General features: G+C 38.4%; 1 pseudogene; it reads left to right on the forward strand.

The window, feature by feature from the left end:
• Positions 1 to 20,186, forward strand: part of LOC132162946 (uncharacterized) — a 150,986-nt pseudogene that overhangs the window by 10,972 nt on the left and 119,828 nt on the right.

Below are 20,186 nucleotides of genomic sequence, written 5' to 3' on the forward strand. Positions count from 1 at the left end.
CACACTGAAAAAGCTGCTCACATCTGCACCAATAATGCAAGCACCTGATTGGAGTCTACCCTTTGAGCTCATGTGTGATGCCAGTGACTTTGCCTTGGGAGCCGTCTTGGGACAAAGAATCAATAAGGTACCTCATGCCATTTATTATGCCTGTAGAAGATTGAATGATGCTCAGCTAAATTATTCTAGTACTGAGAAAGAATTATTAGCTGTCATATCTGCTTTGGAGAAGCTCAGGTCGTACCTAATTGGGTCTAAGGTTATTGTATTCACAGATCATGCTGCTTTGAGATATTTGTTTGCTAAGAAAGATTAAAAATCTAGATTGATCAGATGGGTATTACTTCTGCAAGAATTTGACCTTGAGATTAGAGACAAGAAGGGCAGTGAGAATGTGGTGGTAGATCACTTATCCAGACTACTCAATGAAGAAGAAGGAGATAATCTTCCACTGAATGAAAGTTTTCTAGATGAGCAGTTGTTTGCAGTTGATATCCAGCTCCCATGGTATGCAGATATAGTGAATTATATAACTGCCAAGTTGTTTCCCCCAAGTATGTCTAGTCAAGAAAGGAAGAGATTAATCTCTATATCTATACAATACCATTGGGATGACCCCTATTTGTTCAAATTCTGCCCTGATCAAATCATTAGAAGTGTGTCCCAGAAGAAGAGCACCTGAGTATTTTGCAGCATTGTCATCAGTTTGGTTGTGGTGTGCACTTTGGGGCCAAGAGAACAACTCTTAAGGTATTACAATTTGGTTTCTATTGGTCTAATGTGTTTAAGGATGCTTTCTTGTTTTGTAGCTCTTGTGATAGATGCCAAAGGACAAGTAACTTCTCATCTAGAAATCAAATGCCATTGCAAAATATTCAAGTGGTAGAGCTCTTTGATGTCTGGGGTATTGACTTCTTGGGACCGTTTCCCAGCTCATTTGGTTATTTATATATTCTTGTGGGTGTGGATTATGTGTCTAAATGGGTCGAGGCTGTCCCCTCAAGGGCTAATGATCATAAAGTGTTGTGAAGTTTCTGCAAGAAAACATTTTTGCTAGATTTGGGACACCAAGGGCAATCATTAGTGATGGAGGGAGCCACTTCAACAACTATGCCTTTGCCTCGGTTATAAAGAAGTATGGCATTACTCATAAGGTTAGCACTTAACATTTGACCTGATCTTACACAGAGCACATTAGCACATAATTTGTGGGGTATGACATGAAGTCTGATGTGTGTGTTTCTATGTCTTGGGTAAAACTGGATGATGTATTAGATGGATACTTTGGCATATATAAAAAAAAATAAAAAATAAAGAATAATATATATATATATATATATATATATATATATATATATATATTATAATAAAATTGATCATTGATAAGCTTTGCACTAAGTAACTAGACCTCTGGCCTCAAAGAATTGAGTGCTCACATCAGAAGATGAAAAATTTTGATCTGATTAATGTCATGGTTAGTTTGGTTTCGTATCCTTTTTTACTCGAGTTAGTAAGTCCTTAGGGGTGTTTTACACCTAATGCCCTAAAATTAGCTGGTTTGAGAGTCATTGACTTAACACTTCTTACATGGGTCAATTAGAAAGCTTAAGGGAACTAAATATTGCACAACCTGGCCAAAAAAAAAATTATAAATGCCATAGTTATTTGTTCTAATAGAGATTTCAGTGAACTTTAAGGTCTTGAGACATTGCACATTGGAAACAATTGGAAGCTTCATATTTATGGGCTATTTCACTGTACATTGTTCTCAAACATGTGATGCCTTAGCTTGTCTTTTGTAAGTGATTAAACTTTAAAATTCCAATTCATTGTGAAAATGAAGTTAACTTTTTAAGCTTGCTAATGAATGAAAATCATGATCTTGAGTGATACTTTAATTTCTTGGATAACATGAATTGTGCATATTGTTTGTGGGTAACATTTCTGGAAAACCCTCACGAGACTCCCCTCGTCCTCTAGGCAATCCCTAGGAGTTTAAAAGGCTTGTTGCATATGCTAAATGCAATCATACATCCCATGAAAGATGGATTTATCTTTTTGTTTTCTATTTTTCCATTTAGTTTTTAGTTTCGTATTGCTAAGGGACTAACAATATGTAAGTTTGGGGGTGTGTTAAGTGCCACAATATTCATATTTTATCCCTTAACTTACATTTGTTAATTCCTTAATTTTGATCAATTTGTGTCATTTTAGCTCTTTTATGTGTTTTCTTTCTTTTTGTAGGACTTTGGAAGAAAAGGATGCAATCTCGGAAGTTTTGGGCTTACAGAGCGAAATTGAGCAAAGTTAGAGCCCTGACATTGCGATCGAGTGTAGGCAACCTGCGATCGAGCGCACTACCAAAGGAGACAAGCAGCGGTGCAACTATATGCGATCGAGCACCGCATAGAGGAGTCTTGATTGCAGACATGTGATCGAGCGCACACAGGCTGCGATCGAGCGCACCCGTGCATGAGGAACAAGCTAGCCGCCAGCCTTGATATGAGAAGTGTGACTTTTAGGGTTTTGGAACTTTGGGCGAACTAGGGTTCAAACCCTATGATTTTTACGGTTTCTAGAGTATTCCTAAGGCTAATAAATAGACCCTTAAACCTCTAGAATAGACAGACAATTTCCAAGGAGAAGAATTGGAGCTCTTCAAGTTCAAGTTTTGGGTTTATTCTTTTCCTTTCTATTTTTATGTTTAACATCAAACTCATGTGTAACTATTTACTTAGTATGGCTAGATTGAAGCCCTAATTATGTTTATTTAATATTTCAATATTGGTACCTTTGTGATGATCCTGTTATGATATTTAATTTGATTAATTCCTGTTTTCATGAATTCATCATATGTGTTTGTTTGATCAACATATGCATGTGGTATGGACTAGTTAGTTAAATCGATTTGGAAGACCGAGCCCTGGTTTAATAAAAGTAACAAAATAAATTAACACTGGGTTCTTGGGTTAATCAACGTAGGGAACCGGGAGTATACACCCATGCCCTAGGCCTCATGTGTTTGTCGATTTCCATAGATTAATGCTTTCTTAAAGAACAACTTAGTATACACCCATGATAAATCCTTTAAGAAAGAAAAGAGTTAGAGTATACACCAATGCCTAACTCGTTGCTTAGGAAAATCTATAGCTTAAGTAGTATACACCCATGCCCTTAGGTTGACAAACATTAGATATGCATAATATGATCAAAGCATTGGCATATTGTTATATTATATAAGTATGATTAGTGGTGGATATCAAAGCCCTACCTTTTTATTATTATCAAATCAAATCAATCTTTGTTTTGTTTTACTTAAGAAATTTATTTTAAGCAAAATTTAGCAATCCTCATGGGAATGATCCCGTACTTGCATCATATACTACTATGTTGACCTTGTGCACTTGCGAGTAAAACGTACAATTATTTGCCTATTAATTTTGGTAGTATGTGCACAACAGTAACTAACTTAAGGGATCGCCCATCAAGCATATTCAGAGTAATTGTAATGGATTGTGAAAATGACTGATCTAAAATAAGTCACAAGGTAGGTACATGCTATCATTAATTATAGACGGTGAGATACTAATACAGTTAGTCTAATCAAACCTGGTAAAGTCTCTAGGCTTCTTTCTTTCAAAAGTCCTCTTGAAGTAGATAACCTAACAAGCCACAACACTGCGTATTTCTAAGACTTATATGTAAATCCAACAGTTGAGTATGAAATGAGCTTTGATTCATAAGCAATAATAAACATGTATTTATTTCGGTCAGCAATTGAGGTGTTGCCTCTGTTATTACACCGCAAAAATTTAATTTTGGTTTGAAAGATGTGTAGGTGTAATCCTAGTGACAATCGCCCACGAATTTTAATCCATAAAACTAATGCTTCAATAGGTCATAACTATCATATATTGTTTACCTAAGATATTACCCACTCTTAGTAGGGTTCGCACTGTCCCGAGGGACCTATAATACAATATCGGTGTCTCAGCTATTGTACGCTACCATCCATAACACTAGGAGCCCGGTCGAGTCCAACCTCGGGTGGTCCATGCTACTAATGATGTATGTCATGTGCTAAGCCGCCAATCAAATATGGCTACACTGATCACAAAACAACCATTAGATCCAAGGCCCATATAACACACACATTTGACCATAGATAATATATCGCACGTTTTTTAGGAAAATAGTTGTGAGTATTTACTTACCTCGTATGCTCACTCGATTCCTCAGACATTTCAAACTCCTGCCATAACGAAACATAGCTTATCATTATACATAGTACATGAGAATCTATTATAAACACATAAGATCGATCCTAATCGAGAAGTAATCTAGCTAAAAGGTCATAAGCCCTAATTTTACTCATTATGTATATTGGTTGAATGTTTGAAACTTTGGGACTGTGGTCAACCATTCGGTCAATATGCAAAGAACATTTGGTCAAATACTTGAATGCATGCAAGGTTCCTTGTTAAGTGCTAAAATATTCACATTTTAGCCCTTAACTTACATGTGTTAATCCTTTAGTTTTGGTTAATTTATGCCATTTTAGTTCTTTTATGTGTTTTCTTTGTTTTTGTAGGTCCTTGAAAGAAAAGGGAGTAATCTTAAACATTGTGTACTTAAAGAGCGATTTTGAAGAATATTGGAGGCTCTGGTTGTGCGATTGATCGCAGGGGAGCTACGATCGAGTGCACTATAGGCAAAGACCACAAGCGCAAGGCACCTGCGATCGAGCGCCCAACACAACAGGATCGATCGCAATCCTGTGATCGATCACACACAGGCTACGATCGAGTGCACCCGTGTGTGATGAGCAAGTCAGTCGCCAGCCTTGATATGGAAAGTGAAATTTCTAGGATTTTGTAACTTTGTGCGAACTAGGGCTTAAATCCTATGATTTTAGGGTTTCTAGAGTATTCCTAAGGCTTATAAATAGACCCTTAAACCTCTAGAATAGACACACAATTTCCAAGGAAAAGAATTGGAGCTCTTCAAGTTCAAGTTTCAGGCTTATTCTTTTCCTTTCTTTATATTTTACGAAGATGTTTAACATCAAACTTATGTGTAACTAATTTACTTAGTAGGGCTAGATTTAAGCCCTAGTTATGTTTAGTTAATATTCAATACTGGCGCCTTTGTGATCATGTTATGATATTTAACTAGAGTAATTCATGGGGAAAATGCAGTTTACTCTCCTGAAGTTTCAGGAGGTTTTCAATTTTAACCCCAAAGTTCAAAAATTGGCAATCTACCCCCTGAAGTTTCAAAAATTGACAATTTAAACCCTCCGTTACTAATTTCCGTTAAATTGGACGGAAATGTTTTTAAAAAAGCCTATGGGTAGTGATGTAATTTCATAGATTTTCGTCCATGCAGACGGAAAAATTAAACGGAGGGTTTAAATTGCCAATTTTTGAAACTTCAGAGGGGTTGATTGCCAATTTTTGAACTTTGGGGTTAAAATTGAAAAACTCATGAAACTTCAAGGGTTAAACTGGATTTTTTCCTTAATTCCTGCTTTCATGAATTCGCCATATGTGTGTGCTTGATCAACATATGCATGTGCTATGGACTAGTTAGTTAAATCAATTTGGATGACCGAGTCCTGGGTTTAATAAAAATAACAGAAGAAACCCACACTGGGTTCTTGGGTTAATCAACATGGGCAACCGGGAGTATACACCTATGCCATAGGCCTCATGTGTTTGTCGATTTCCACAGAATTAATCTTTCTTAACGAACAACTTAGTATACACCATGCTAAATCATTTAAGAAAGAAAAGAGTTAGAGTATACACCCATGCCTAACTCGTTGCTTAAGGAAATCTATAGCTTAAGGAGTATACCCCCATACCCTTAGGTTGAGAAAAATTAGATATACATAACATGATCAAAACATTTGCATATTATTATATTATCTAAATATAATTAGTGGTGGATATCAAAGCCGTACCTTTTTATTATTATCAACTCAAAATCAATCCTTGTTTTACTTTACTTTTGGAATTTATTTTAAGCAAAATTTAGCAATCCTTGTGGGAATGATCCCGTACTTGCATCATAAACTACTATGTTGACCTTGTGCACTTGCAAGTAAAACGTAATATTATTTGCCTATTAATTTAGGTAGATATTTGAACAAGAAATTTTTGGCGCCGTTGCTAGGGATTGCGTCAAATTTTGTTTAGAATTATTTTTCTTTAGTTGTGTTATTTTAATTTTCAATTTTGTTTTTATCAAAGACCAAAAATATTTTCGTTTTTTTTTTAAATCTTTTTGTTTTATGTTGTGTTTCAGTTTTGCGGGATAGGATTTTGTTACTGCGATCGAACGACAGCCGAGTGCGATCGAGCGTACTAACCTGTGATCAAGCGCAGCTCCAAGGAGCATCCGGACAAGCAGCATTGAAGTTGTTTTGACCTGTAAAGGCAATTCAATTTATGTAAGGTCATCGATCTCAAGATTGAACCGTCATTCCACTCGATCCCGAAATTGAGCGGACAATTCGACAAAGGCCTAGAGACAAAGAAGAAGAGAAAGAAGTTGAGGAAACAATGGAAGATTTGCAAGAGAACCCACGAATTGTGCCAAGACCACTAGAGGCGAATCCACCACCAGTGCAAAGACCGATGAAACAGGCTTTCATCCCAATGAACCTCAATCAACCATCATGCATAGCCTATCAACCAGAGGTGGAAGGCAATTATTATATTTCTCCTCAAATACTCAATGCATTGACTCACTTTAGGGGCACAGCTACTGAGGATCCTAACTTGCATCTTAAGGAGTTCTTTGATTTATGCAAGCTGCAGCACATCCAAGGCCTTGTAGTTACAAATATCTACCTAAATTAATAGGCAAATAATTGTATGTTTTACCCGCAAGTGCACAAGGTCAACATAGTAGTATAGGATGCAAGTATGGGGTCATTCCCATGAGGATTGCTAAATTTTGTCTAAAGTAAATTTCAAAAGTAAAATAAAACAAAGATTGGATTTGAGTTGATAATAATAAAAAGGTAGGGCTTTGATATCCACCACTAATTATATTTAGATAATATCATAATATGCCAATGTTTTGATCATGTTATGTATATCCAATGTTTGTCAACCTAAGGGCATGGGTGTATACTCCTTAAGCTATAGATTTCCCTAAGCAACGAGTTAGGCATGGGTATATACTCTAACTCTTTTCTTTTTTAAAGGATTTAGTATCATTGTATACTAATGTTAAGTGCTAAAATATTCATATTTTTAGCCCTTAACTTACATGTTTTAATCCTTTAGTTTTAGTTAATTCATACCATTTTACTTCCTTTTTGTGTTTACCATGCTTTTGTAGGCTTTTGGAAGAAAATGAAGTAAATCTGGAAGATTTGGGCTCAAAACAGAGAAAATGGGAAAAATTGGAGATCCTGCCATTGCGATCGATAACAGGTTCCTTGCGATCGAGCGCACTACCCGAGAAGATAAAGCACGAAGCGGCCATCTGCGTTCCAGTGCCACACACAAAAGATCGATCGCAGACCTGCAATCGAGTGCACACGGGTTGCGATCAAGTGCACCCATGCGCTGGTGCCACATCAAAGCTACAGCTAGAATGCTACTATTTCCATATTAGGGTTTTCCAACTCCCAATTGTAATAGGATTAAAAACCTATGAAATTTCTAGGTTTACTAGTTTGTCAAGGACTTTTAGAGCCTATAAATAGACCTCTAAACATCAAGAATAATCATCCTTGGAAGAGGCACAACTTTGGGGGGCGGAATTGGAGGCTACCTTTCGGTTCTTTCTTTTTAGTTTTATTTTCATTATGTGTAACTAACTCTTTAGGAGGGCTAGATTGAAGCCCTAATTATGTTTATTTAATATTTCAATAATAGCGCCTTTGTGATAATTATATTGTGTTGCTTAACTTGATTAATTCCTGTTTTCTTGAATTCCTCATATGTATGTGATTGGCCATTATATGCATGTGGTATGGACTAGTTAATTAAATCAATTTGGATGATTGAGTCCTGGGTTTAATAAGAGTAACAAAAGATATCCACACCAGATTCTTGGGTTAATCAACATGGGGAACCGGGAGTAGACACCCATGCCTTAGGCCTCATGTGCTTGTCGATTTCCATAGATTTATGCTTTCTTAAAGAACAACTTAGTAGACACCCATTCTAAATCCTTTAAGATAGAAAAGAATTAGAGTAGACACCCATGCCTAATTCGTTGCTTAGGGAAATCAATAGCTTAAGGAGTAGACACCCATACCCTTAGGTTGGCAAACATTAAGTATTGATAATAAGATTGGATCATTGGCATATTGTTATATTATCTAAGCATGATTAGTGGTGGATATCAAAGCCCTACCTTTACTTTTTCATTTATCATTTTATTTCCTTTTTCACAATATCAATTCAATGACAAGTTGATATTTTTAATTAATTCTAAATAAAATCAACAATCTCCGTGGGATTGACCTCGTCCTTGCTGCACTATACTATTGTTTGATCTTGTGCACTTGCGAGTTAAAACGTACTAAATATTATCTATTAATTTAGGTAGTATTCAGGACAACAAGTTTTTGGCGCCATTACCGGGGATTGTTTGATTTTGTTTGGAATTTTTTTTCCTTTAATTTATTTTTGTTTTAAATTTTTATGTTTTTCTAATTCTTTCCGTAGTTCCTATTTTGCCTCTGGAGGTGTGCTCGAGCGCCCAACCAGGGCGATCGAGCGCACTAGTGCAATCGAGCTCACATCACGGTGCGATCAATCGCTCATCTAGAGAGCAGCGCGGTTACTGCACTAACTATAGATCTGATTTTTTTCTTTTGTTTCATGTAGGGTCATTCAAATCTGCATATTAGTAAGTTTTCTTTTTAAATTTCATTTTTATTTTCCTTTTTATTTTAACTTTTTGTTATTTTATTTTTTTCACACATGTGGGGAGGCGTTCCGACACCCCATGGACCATGTTCTCTATGCCACTACCCTTATCACCATGTTAGAGAATGTCCTTCTATAAGACAAATTTCTAACAAAATTTTTGGGAATAAGAACACATCAATCTCTAGACCGGGGAATGGCCACTATTTTGATTCCCGTACACCAACATGGAGCCAACAGTGCAATCTCTCATGGCAAGCTAAAGCTCCCCAAATTCATGCTCAACAATCTCATGGACTGCAAGATCGCTCATATCAACAATTCTATGATCATGCATATTCCTCTCAATCAGTTCCACAACAGCAATGTCATGCTGAACCAACTTCTCTTATAGATATGGTAAATAAATTGACTAAGACTACACAACAAGAATATATGGAAATGAAGACCTACTTCAAACCGAAAGGCAATAGTCTCGAAGCATATTAAAAGGAGCCATCTTCCACCTACTAGCCTCCACAATACCAAGAAGAAGAGCCATCTCCCATATATGATCATTTGAATTCTTCTCCACATCAACAATATCAAGAAGAACCACCCCCTCCAAAAAGATCTGCCTTATAAGAAGAAGTTGCTGCTTTAGAAAAACAATATGTTGACTTTACAAAACATGTGGCGGCTCATCTTAACCGCATGGAGGAAAGAGAGCAATCATTTGAATGGATGGAGGCCCACCTCAAGCAAAAATTAGATACATTTAAAGAAGAAGAAGAAGAGTGTCAAAGTCAGTTGGTGGCCAATCCTAATGAGCACTACTTGGAGGAAAAGTGTACTTACTATCATGAGCAAACAACCACCACATCTGGGAATGAAGAAACTGTTGAGGAGAGTTTTTTTGAGCCGAGTCTTGACAGTCCGATGGGAGAGTGTTTTGATCAAATTGGAGGTGACCTAGACCTGGACAAACTACTTGAGCATGCTGAAACTTCTAATGAGCCAAGTCTTGAGGATCCTTGGGGAGAGTGCTTTGATGAATTTGGAAGTGACCTTGACCTCAACAAGCTACTTGAGTATGCTGAGACTTCTAATGAGCCAAGTCTTGAGGATCCATTGAATGAGCATTTTGATCAGTTTGTGTTTGACTTGGATCATGACAAATTCCTCAAGCAAGCTAAGATGTGTAGTGAGCCAAGTCTGGAGGATCCATTGGCAGAATGCTTTGCTCCATTTGAATTTGATCTGGACCTTCACATGATAAGTAAGCAAGCTAAGGCCTTATTGGATTCCACTCCTGAGAACAACAAGGTGGAAGAGAGGAAGGAGGAGCAAACTGAGGTTCTAGAGGAACCACATCGGGAAAAGGAAGAGAGCACTCAAACTTCTTCAACATCAGCTCCTATTCTCGAATTACCAAGAGTCAAAGAGAGAAGTCTGCTAGGGTTATGTGATGAGCAAGTTGAGGACATCAAGATAGAAAAGCTCTCTGAGTTTTCTTCTTATTTCATCCCAGTTCATGATTCCCTTCCGGACAAGAAACTGTTTGAGAAGACTCAAAGTGGTCCTCCCCGATCTATAGACATTCAGAAGCATCTTGCAACAAAAAAGATTCATTCCCTTTGGTGCAAGTGAAGGAAAGATTGGTGCTTCAAGTTTAAAGTACCAACGTCTGGCTGAAGACGTTGGAGGCACCCCATAGCATATCCTTTTTCTTTTGTTTATTTTGTTTTACTTCTATTTTGTTTTGGGTTCCCTTTGTGTTTTATTTTACTTTGATGTTTTAGTGTTTCAAGTTTTTTTTTTTTTTTACATTCTGTTATTGCGATCAATTGCAACCTATGTGTGATCGAGCCCAGTTCTCTACTTGTGGTTTTATTGCATTTTGTCAATGCGATTGAACGCACCATGTGTGCATTCGCGCGCACCTCACCCACACACGCTCACCATTGCGCGAGTACGATCGAGTGCACCATGCATGCGATCGAGCGCACTCGGACAACACACCATGTGACCTATTTTAGGTCGCTTTCTCCCGTTTTCTCCCTTCACTTTCCCCTGCGCCGTACACACCTCACACACTCCATCACTGCACACCGGCACACTCCTCCATTGTTCTTACACCATTACCACCACCACAACACAGTCTCCCTCTCCCGCCACTGCACCTCCATAACACTCCCACGCAACACGCACACACAACCACTTCTCCCCTTCACATCTCGCCCACTCAACTATGCCCCCCACACCCTTCACTTTTCTCAATTTTTAGCACAGTGTGGGTGTTTATCCACCCACATTGTCGCTCTGTGTTGGATTTTCGTATTTTTGCAGGGGGTTTTGAGCGGTGTTGGATTGTGTTGCAAGTTTACCCATCGCCAACGCACACCAGGTGTTTGACAAAAGTCCCCAATCAAGCACAAAACGCCAAGAACCCATGCTTCATCCTCCCGGGGGTCCGAGGCCCAAGCTATTTCTCCCCCGCCCACTTTTGAGGAGCGGGAACTACTGTTTGAGACCACCTTCGCCATTCGCGAAGACTTTCAAAACCAGAAGCCTACTCAATGGGCGGTCGCCGAGTTGACGTGAAGGGGGCTCAAGAAACTTTTCAAGCAGATCACCTCCATTACCTACCGAAAGCTGGTGATCGAGTTCTATGCCCGCCTTTCCCATGATTGCAACAGGCTGGCAGTCCTCTCTTAAAAGGTGCAAGGCCAAGTTGTTGACGTGACACGGACCGACATTGCCGCTGCCCTTCAATGCAATGATAAGCATCCTCTAGGCACCGTACATCTTGCAGAGCAACCGCCCCGATACTATGTGGCAGAAATCATTGAGGACATGTGCCAAGGGCAATATGCCGATGCACATCATAATGCCGGCAGCCAACCCAAGCTACCTCAACGGCTTTGGTTTATGGTGGTGAAGCGAGTGAGGCCGAGCTGATGGCCGAAGATGGACCTATAGCTGGGCCAGAGGCAGCTGAGGAGGAGGCCTAGACCATTTTTCCATGAAGCACAAAACCACTCACTTAGTGAAGAAATAGTGGGCCTTCGGAGAGAGTTGGGTGACCAAAGAAAGGAGGCTCAGGAAAATAAAGTCTTGATGGACAAACGCCTCGGTGCCTTAGAAGAATTGATGCAGTCCATTCTCAGCCGGTTGCCACCACAATCAGCAGGAGCATCTTATTCAGGGCAGCATTGAGCCGGGACCACCGTCTGGGAGACACCTCCATAGTCTATCCTTTTATTTTGTTTTGTTTAAGTGTGTTTTCACTTAATCTTTTTATTTATCTTTACTTTTGTTCCTTTTACTTGTTTTTATGTTTTCTTAGTTGCAGGGACAAGTGTGCTTCGATTCAAATTTGGGGGTGTGCTATGAGCAATGCTTTCCAAGACGATGTCGTCCATCTCCCGGGTACATTCTTTCCTTGTTTTAGACACATTGGGGACAATGTGTCATTTAAGTTTGGGGGTATGGGCACACATGATTGCCCTAAAATTTTAAGTTGATCTAAAAGAATTGTGGCTTGAATTCATCAGCGACCTTAAAATTTTGAACACATGATCTAATGAGTGAATCTGTCAGTTTGGTTACTTGTTGAGGACAGTTGAAAAATCACATGGTTGATCTGATCACACAAGCATATTAGCACATAATCTGTGAGGTATGACATGAAGTCTGATATGTGTGTTTCTGCATCTTGGATGAAATTGGATGACTTATTAGATGACATTGTGGCATATAGATATTGTAAAAAATAAAATATAAAAAATAATATGAAATAAATGATCATTGATGGGCTTTTCACTGAGTAACTAGACCTCTTGCCGCAAAGCATTAAGTGTTCATGTCAAAAGGTGAAATTTTTTGATTTGATCAATGTCATGGTTAGTTTGGTTTTGTAGCCTCTTTGACTCGAGTTAGTAGGTCCTTAGGGGTGCCTTTACACCTAATGCATTAAAACCATCTGGTTTGGGAGTCATTGACTTAACACTCGCTACATGGGTCAATTAGAAAGCTTAAGGAAACCAAACGTTGCACAACCTGACCAAAAAAAAAAAGAAAAAAAGAGAAAAAGAAATATGCCATGGTTGTCCATTCTAATAGGGATTTCAATGAATTTTGATATATGGAGACATTACACATTGGAAAGATTTGGAAGCCTCATAATTTTGTGCTAGTTCACTTTACACTATTTTCAAACTTGTGATGTTTTAGCATGTCCTTTGTGAGTAATTGTACTTTGAGCTTCCAATTCATTGTGAAGATGGAGTTCATCTTTTTAAGCTTGCTAATGAATGAAAATCATGATCTTGAAGTGATACTTTAATTTTTGGGATAACATGAACTGTGCATGATGTTTGTGGGTAACATTTCTGGAATACCCTCACGAGACTTCACTCGTCCTCTAGGGAATTCCTAGAGGTTTAAAAGGCTTGTTGCATATGCTAAATGCAATCGTACATCCCACGAAAGATGGATTTATCTTTTTGTTCTATGTTTTTCACTTTTGTTTTTAGTTTTGTATTGCTAAGGGACTAGCGATATATAAGTTTGGGGTTGCGTTAAGTGCTAAAGTATTCATATTTTTCGCCCTTAACTTCAATGTTTTAATCCTTTAGTTTTAGTTAATTCATACAATTTTAGTTCCTTTTTGTGTTTTCCATGTTTTTGTAGGCTTTTGGAAGAAAATGAAGTAAGTTTGGAAGATTTGGGCAAAAAAGAGAGAAAATGGGAAAAATTGGAGATCCTGCCATTGCGATCGATCGTAAGTTCCCTGCGATCGAGCGCACTACCCGAGAAGATAAAGCATGAAGCGGCCATATGCAATCAAGCGCCACACACAGAGGATCGATCGCAAACCTGGGATCGACCGCACACGGGTTGCGATCGAGCGCATCCATCCGCTGGTGCCACATCAAAGTTGCGGCTAGAATGCTACTATTTCCATATTAGGATTTTCCAACTCCCAATTGTAATAGGATTAAAACCCTACGAAATTCCAAGCTTTACTAGTCAAGGACTTCTAGAGCCTATAAATAGACCTCCAAACCTCAAGAATAATCATCCTTGGAAGAGGCATAACTTTGGGGGAAGGAATTGGAGGCTACCTTTCCGTTCTTTCTTTCCCTTTCATTTTAGTTTGATTTTCATTATGTGTAACTAACTCTTTAGGAGGGCTAGATTGAAGCCATAATTATATTTATTTAATATTTCAATATTGGCGCCTTTGTGATAATCATATTGTGTTGCATAACTTGATTAAATCCTGTTTTATTGAATTCCTCATATGTATGTGATTGGCCATTATATGCATGTGGTATGGACTAGTTAATTAAATTAATTTAGATGACCGAGTCCTGGGTTAAATAAGAGTAACAAAAGATATCCACACCAGATTCTTGGGTTAATCAACATGGGGAACCGGGAGTAGACACCCATGCCCTAGGCCTCATGTGTTTGTCGATTTCCATAGATTTATGCTTTCTTAAAGAACAACTTAGTAGACACCCATGTTAAATCCTTTAAGAAAGAAAAGAATTAGAGTAGACACCCATGCTAAATCCTTAAAGAAAGAAAAGAATTAGAGTAGACATCCATGCCTAATTCGTTGCTTAGGAAAATCAATAGCTTAAGGAGTAGACACCCATACCCTTAGGTTGGCAAACATTAAGTATTCATAATATGATTGGATCATTGGCATATTGTTATATTATCTAAGCATGATTAGTGGTGGATATCGAAGCCCTACCTTTACTTTTTCATTTATCTTTTTATTTCCTTTTTTCACAATATCAATTCAATGACAAGTTGATATTTTTAATTAATTCTAAATAAAATCAACAATCTCCGTGGGATCGACCTCGTACTTGCTGCACTATACTATTGTTTGATCTGATGCACTTGCAAGTTAAAATGTACTAAATATTATCTATTAATTTATATAGTATTCAGCACAACAACTAAGTTGTTCTTTAAGAAAGCATGATTCTGTGGAAATCGACAAACATATGAGGCCTAGGGCATGGGTGTATACTCTCGGTTTCCCATGTTGATTAACCCAAAAATCCGATGTCGATTTCTTTTTTTACTTTATTAAACCCAGGCCTCAGTCATTCAAATTAATTTAACGAACTAGTCCATACCACATGCATATGTTGATCAGGCACACACATATGAGGAATTCATGAAAGCAAGAATTAATCAAGTTAAATATCACAACACGCTCATCACAAAGGCGCCAATATTGAATATTAGCTAAACATAACTAGGGCTTCAATCTAGCCCTACTAAGTAAATTAGTTACACATAAGTTTGATGTTAAACATCTTCATAAAATAAAAGAAAAGAAAGGAAAAGAATAAACCCGAAACTTGAACTTGAAGAGCTCCAATTCTTCTCCTTGGAAAGTGTGTATTCTAGAGGTTTAAAGGTCTATTTATAAGCCTTAGGAATACTGTAGAAACCCTAAAAATCGTAGGGTTTGAGCCCTAGTTCGCACTAAGTTACAAAACCATACGAATTGCATTTTCCATATCAAGGCTGGCAGCTTACTTGCCCATCACGCATGGGTGCGCTCGATTGCAGCCCGTGTACGATCGATTGTAGGTCTACGATGGATCCTCTTTGTGCTGGCGTTCGATCGCAGGTGCCTTTTGTGTTGTGGTCTTCACCTGTAGTGCGCTCGATCACAGCTCCCCTGCGATTGATCGCACTATAGAGCCTCCAATTTCCCAAATTAGCTCTTTTAAGCTCAAGACTTCCAAAATTACTTCATCTTCTTCCAATGTCCTACAAAATCAAGGAAACCACATAAAAGAACTAAAATGGCATAAATTAACCAAAACTAAAGGATTCACACATGTAAGTTAAGGGCTAAAAATATGAATATTTTAGCACTTAACAGGCCTAACTTCTGAGAGACTCAGGTTAGTTCTTTTTCTTTTTTCTTTGAAAGATAATGCTAAACTGTGGTATAATTCTTTGCCTGCAGATTTATTTCATCCATACTTGGGAGGAATTAGCAACCAAGTTTCTGAAGAAGTTTTTCCCAGCTCAAAAGACAAGACAACTTAAAAGGGAACTTCAAATGTTCCAACAAAGAGATTGAGATCTTTTCTTTAAGGCATGTGACCACTTCAATTCATTGCTTTTGAAGTGCCCACATCACAACATCCCTCAAGATGATCAGGTACAAATTGTTTATGATGGGTTAGATGATACTAACAAAGGGATGCTTGATTCAACTTGTGGAGGAGCACTTATGGAAAAGAGCAGTGATGGAGCCATGGAGCTCTTCGAAACACTAAGTGAGCATTACCAACAATTCTGCTCTAGAGGGAGGTGAGGAGTAAAAGGCAAGGTGTTGTGCTAAATACTATCTAAATTAATAGATAATATTTAGTACGTTTTAACTCGCAAGTGCACAAGATCAAAACAATAGTATAGTGCAACAAGTACAAGGTCGATCCCACAAGGATTGTGATTTTGTTTTGAATTAATTAAAATGTCAAATTGTCACAGATTTGATACTAAGAAAAATAAAAAGATATAGAGATAAAGTAAAGGTAAAGGCAGGGTTTTGATATCCACCACTAATCATCATACTTAGATAATATAACAATATGCTAATGCTTTGGTCATGTTATACATATCTAATGTTTGTCAACCTAAGGGCATGGCGTATACTCCTTAAGCTATAGATTTTCCTAAGCAACGAGTTAGGTATGGCGTATACTCTAACTCTTTTCTTTAATAAGGGATTTAGCATGGTGTATACTAAGTTGTTCCTTAGGAAAGTATGTACTCTATGGAAATCGACAAACACATGAGGTCTAGGGCATGGGGGTATACTCCCGGTTCCACATGTTGATTAACCCAAGAACCGCGGTGTGGATTCTTTTGTTACTTTTTTTAAACCCAGGACTCGGCCATCCAAATTGATTTAGCTAACTAGTCCATACCACATGCATATGTTGATCAGACACACACATATGAGGAATTCATACAAGTAGGTATTAATCAAGTTAAATAGCACAACAAGATCATTACAAAGGCGCCAGTATTGAAATATTAACTAAACATAGCTAGGGCTTCAATATACCCCTGCTTAAGAGTTAGTTACACATAATTAAAATAAAACTAAAAAGAAAAGGTAAAGAAAGAACCGAAAATCGCTCCTAGAAGTAGCCTCCAATCCTCTCCCCAAAGTTGTCTCCTTCAAAATTATCTATTGAATTGTGAGGATTAGAGGTCTATTTATAGGGCTTAGGAGAGTCCCAGAAGCCCTAGTAATCCTAGGAATTTCGGAGATTTAAGTCTAAGTCCAATTAGGATAAAGAAAACCTAAGTCGAAATCGGAATAAGATTCGCCCAAAATTGTGGTCCCATCTTGCGGGGCGGTTTTGGCCTTTTGGCGCTCCGAATTGGGAAAATACTATTTCAGTATGTTTTGTATAATTTTGAGTTAGCTTTCCAATTCCGCTTGAATCATCTCAATCGGATATTTGAGCTAAAAGTTATGGTCAAAATACCGAGAGGTATGTAGAATCCAATTTTTCCTCCAATCCGATTTGACTTCAATTTGAGAAATTCCGAATTAATCATTTCCTTTATTTGATTAAACTTAACCATGATTGGCTAAGCTTAACCATATCTTCTAGGTCTTCCCAATTTGCCCTTTAAGCTTGGAAGTTTTCCAGAAATGCTTTCTTTTCTTCCAAAAACCTATAAAACAAAGAAAATACAAAAAGGAAGTAAAATAGCATGAATTAACTAAAACTAAAGGATTAAAACATGTAAGTTAAGGGCTTAAAATATGAATATTTTAGCACTTAACATAAGGGTATGTCTGAAGTAAACTTCAATGATGGATCTCCAAATCAGATGGTTGCTGTACAAAGAAAGTTGGATATGATTGTCAAAGCCATGACTGCTCAGAACGTCTCACCTGTTCAACAAGACACACAATTCCAGGTACGTGCTATATGTTCTCATTTTGATCACACTACTAAGAATTGTCCGTTATCTCCATTTGCAGATCAAGAAGAGGAGAATTAAGTGGGACAAAACAATTACCCCCACAAGAATAATCCATACTCCAACACTTACAATCCAGGGTGGCGTAACCACCCCAATTTCTCATGGAGTAACAATCTAGGACAGCAGAGGGCTCCCCAACAAGCAATCCAACCAATTCAGGAACCAAAGACGAATGACCTAGAGAGTATTGTACATCAATTTGTGATTACGCAACAACAAACCAATGCCAAAAATGACCAATCAATTCAAAGGACCGAGCAAGCTATCCAAAGACTGGAAGTACAAATGGGGCAAATGGCAAAGGAGCTAAGTGAAAGAAAGTAGGGTGAATTTCCATCCTAAACAATACCCAATCCAGGGGGTCACCAGTAGCTAAAAGCAGTCACAATTCTCACAAATGGCAAGGTCATAGGAACTGAAGAGCCACCTCAAGCATCTCCAGATGAAGCCTCGACTTCCAAGGTAAGTAAAATTGAGAAGGTGAATGCACCACCCTTTCCTCAAAGGTTAGTCAAACCAAAGAAAGAAAAACAACTCTCAAGGATATCTTTGAGACCTTGAGGAAAGTAGAAATCAACATTCCTTTATTAGATGCAATCAAATAGATTACTTCGTATGTTGAATTTTTAAAGGATTGTTGTACTAATAAAAGGAAGTTTCAGGAGCATGAGACAGTGGCCTTAATAGAGGAGGTAAGTGCAATTTTGTGAAGAAAATGACTAGTAAAGCTAATAGATCTGGGTAGTTTTACCATTCCTTGCAGGATAGGAGACTATCTTTTTGAGCATGCATTGCTAGATCTGGGAGTAGGGGTTGATTTGCTGCCTTACACTGTATATGAAAAGCTAGGTTTGGGGGAGCTACAACCAACCTCAATCACCTTACAATTGGCAGATAGAAGCATCAAAAGACCATGAGGTATACTTGAGGATGTTTTGGTAAAAGTAGGTACATTCATTTTACCTGTTGGTTTCATTGTATTGGATGTGGAAGAATCTCCTATGTCATCACCTTTACCTATTATCTTAGGAAGACCCTTTATGAGAACTACTGATACTACAATAGGTGTGAAAAAGGGTACTGTGAGTATGAAGGTGAATGGTGAGACAATAGAGTTCAAAATATTCGATGCATTGAAATTACCTCAAGATAGTTTAGAATGCTTTGATGTTTGTCTGATCCAAGGCATTAGTGAGCCAATTTTGCAGGACCCACATAAAGATCCAATGAAGACCCCCCTCACTCACAAGTTCAAAAGGCAAAACATTAGACCAATCTATGTAGATGTTACTGAGGACATCATTGGAGCAGAGCACCCCCTAGAAACCTTTCCACCTTATCCAAGTGCTAAGAGGAAGCTGCAGCTGCAGGAAGTGGATTAATTGAGGTATGAAGTAAATGAGGATACCAAGCTCCACAAGAAAAGACCCAAGGCTTATCATCATAAGAAGCATGTCAAGAAGGAATTCTATGTGGAACAGAAAGTGTTGACCTATAAAGTGAGTCTTGTCCCTGCACCTCGAAGTGCACTTGAGCCACAGTCAGTGGAGTTCAAGTGCCTCTTCCCAAACTAGTAGCACTGAAGCTACTAGTAGAAGCGGTTGAGCAGTCCAGGAGCTCATGCGCATCTACTTAGCAGTGGTACTGAGGCCATTGAAGGCGGTACACTCCTCTATCTCTTAATTTCCTTTCCATTGTGTCAATCTCTTTACTTTACATAATTTTAGTGTTCTTACTTATCTTTTGTGTTTTCTTTTTATTTCAATAAGTTGCTGTACATTTTACATTTTTATATTAAAAAATGTATATATTTCCATTCAGTCACTGCGATCGACCACAACCAGCGTGCGATCAAGCACAATTCTCAACTTTTGGGTACGTTGCACTCTGCCAATGCAATTGAGCGCACCTTGCGTGCGCTCGAGTGCACATCACCCACACACTCACACCACTACGCGAGTGCAATCGAACACACCTTGTGTGCGATCGAGGGCACTCGGGCAGAAGGCCACGTGACCTATTTCAGGTCACTTTTCCCCAGTTTTACCTCACTTTCCCCTGCGCCGTACACACCCCATCACTTGCAACTAAACTCCACCGACGCACCACCGGTCTTCCCTCACTTCCACCGACCACCACTCACCACTACCGCACCCCCATGACACACCGCACTCTCCAGTGACCACTTTCCACCACACGACACACATAACCATTTTCCTCTTGACATATCACCACCCCAACTCAGCTTCC

Source organism: Corylus avellana, chromosome ca10 (assembly GCF_901000735.1).
Source record: "Corylus avellana chromosome ca10, CavTom2PMs-1.0".
NCBI classification, from domain to species: Eukaryota; Viridiplantae; Streptophyta; class Magnoliopsida; order Fagales; family Betulaceae; genus Corylus; species Corylus avellana.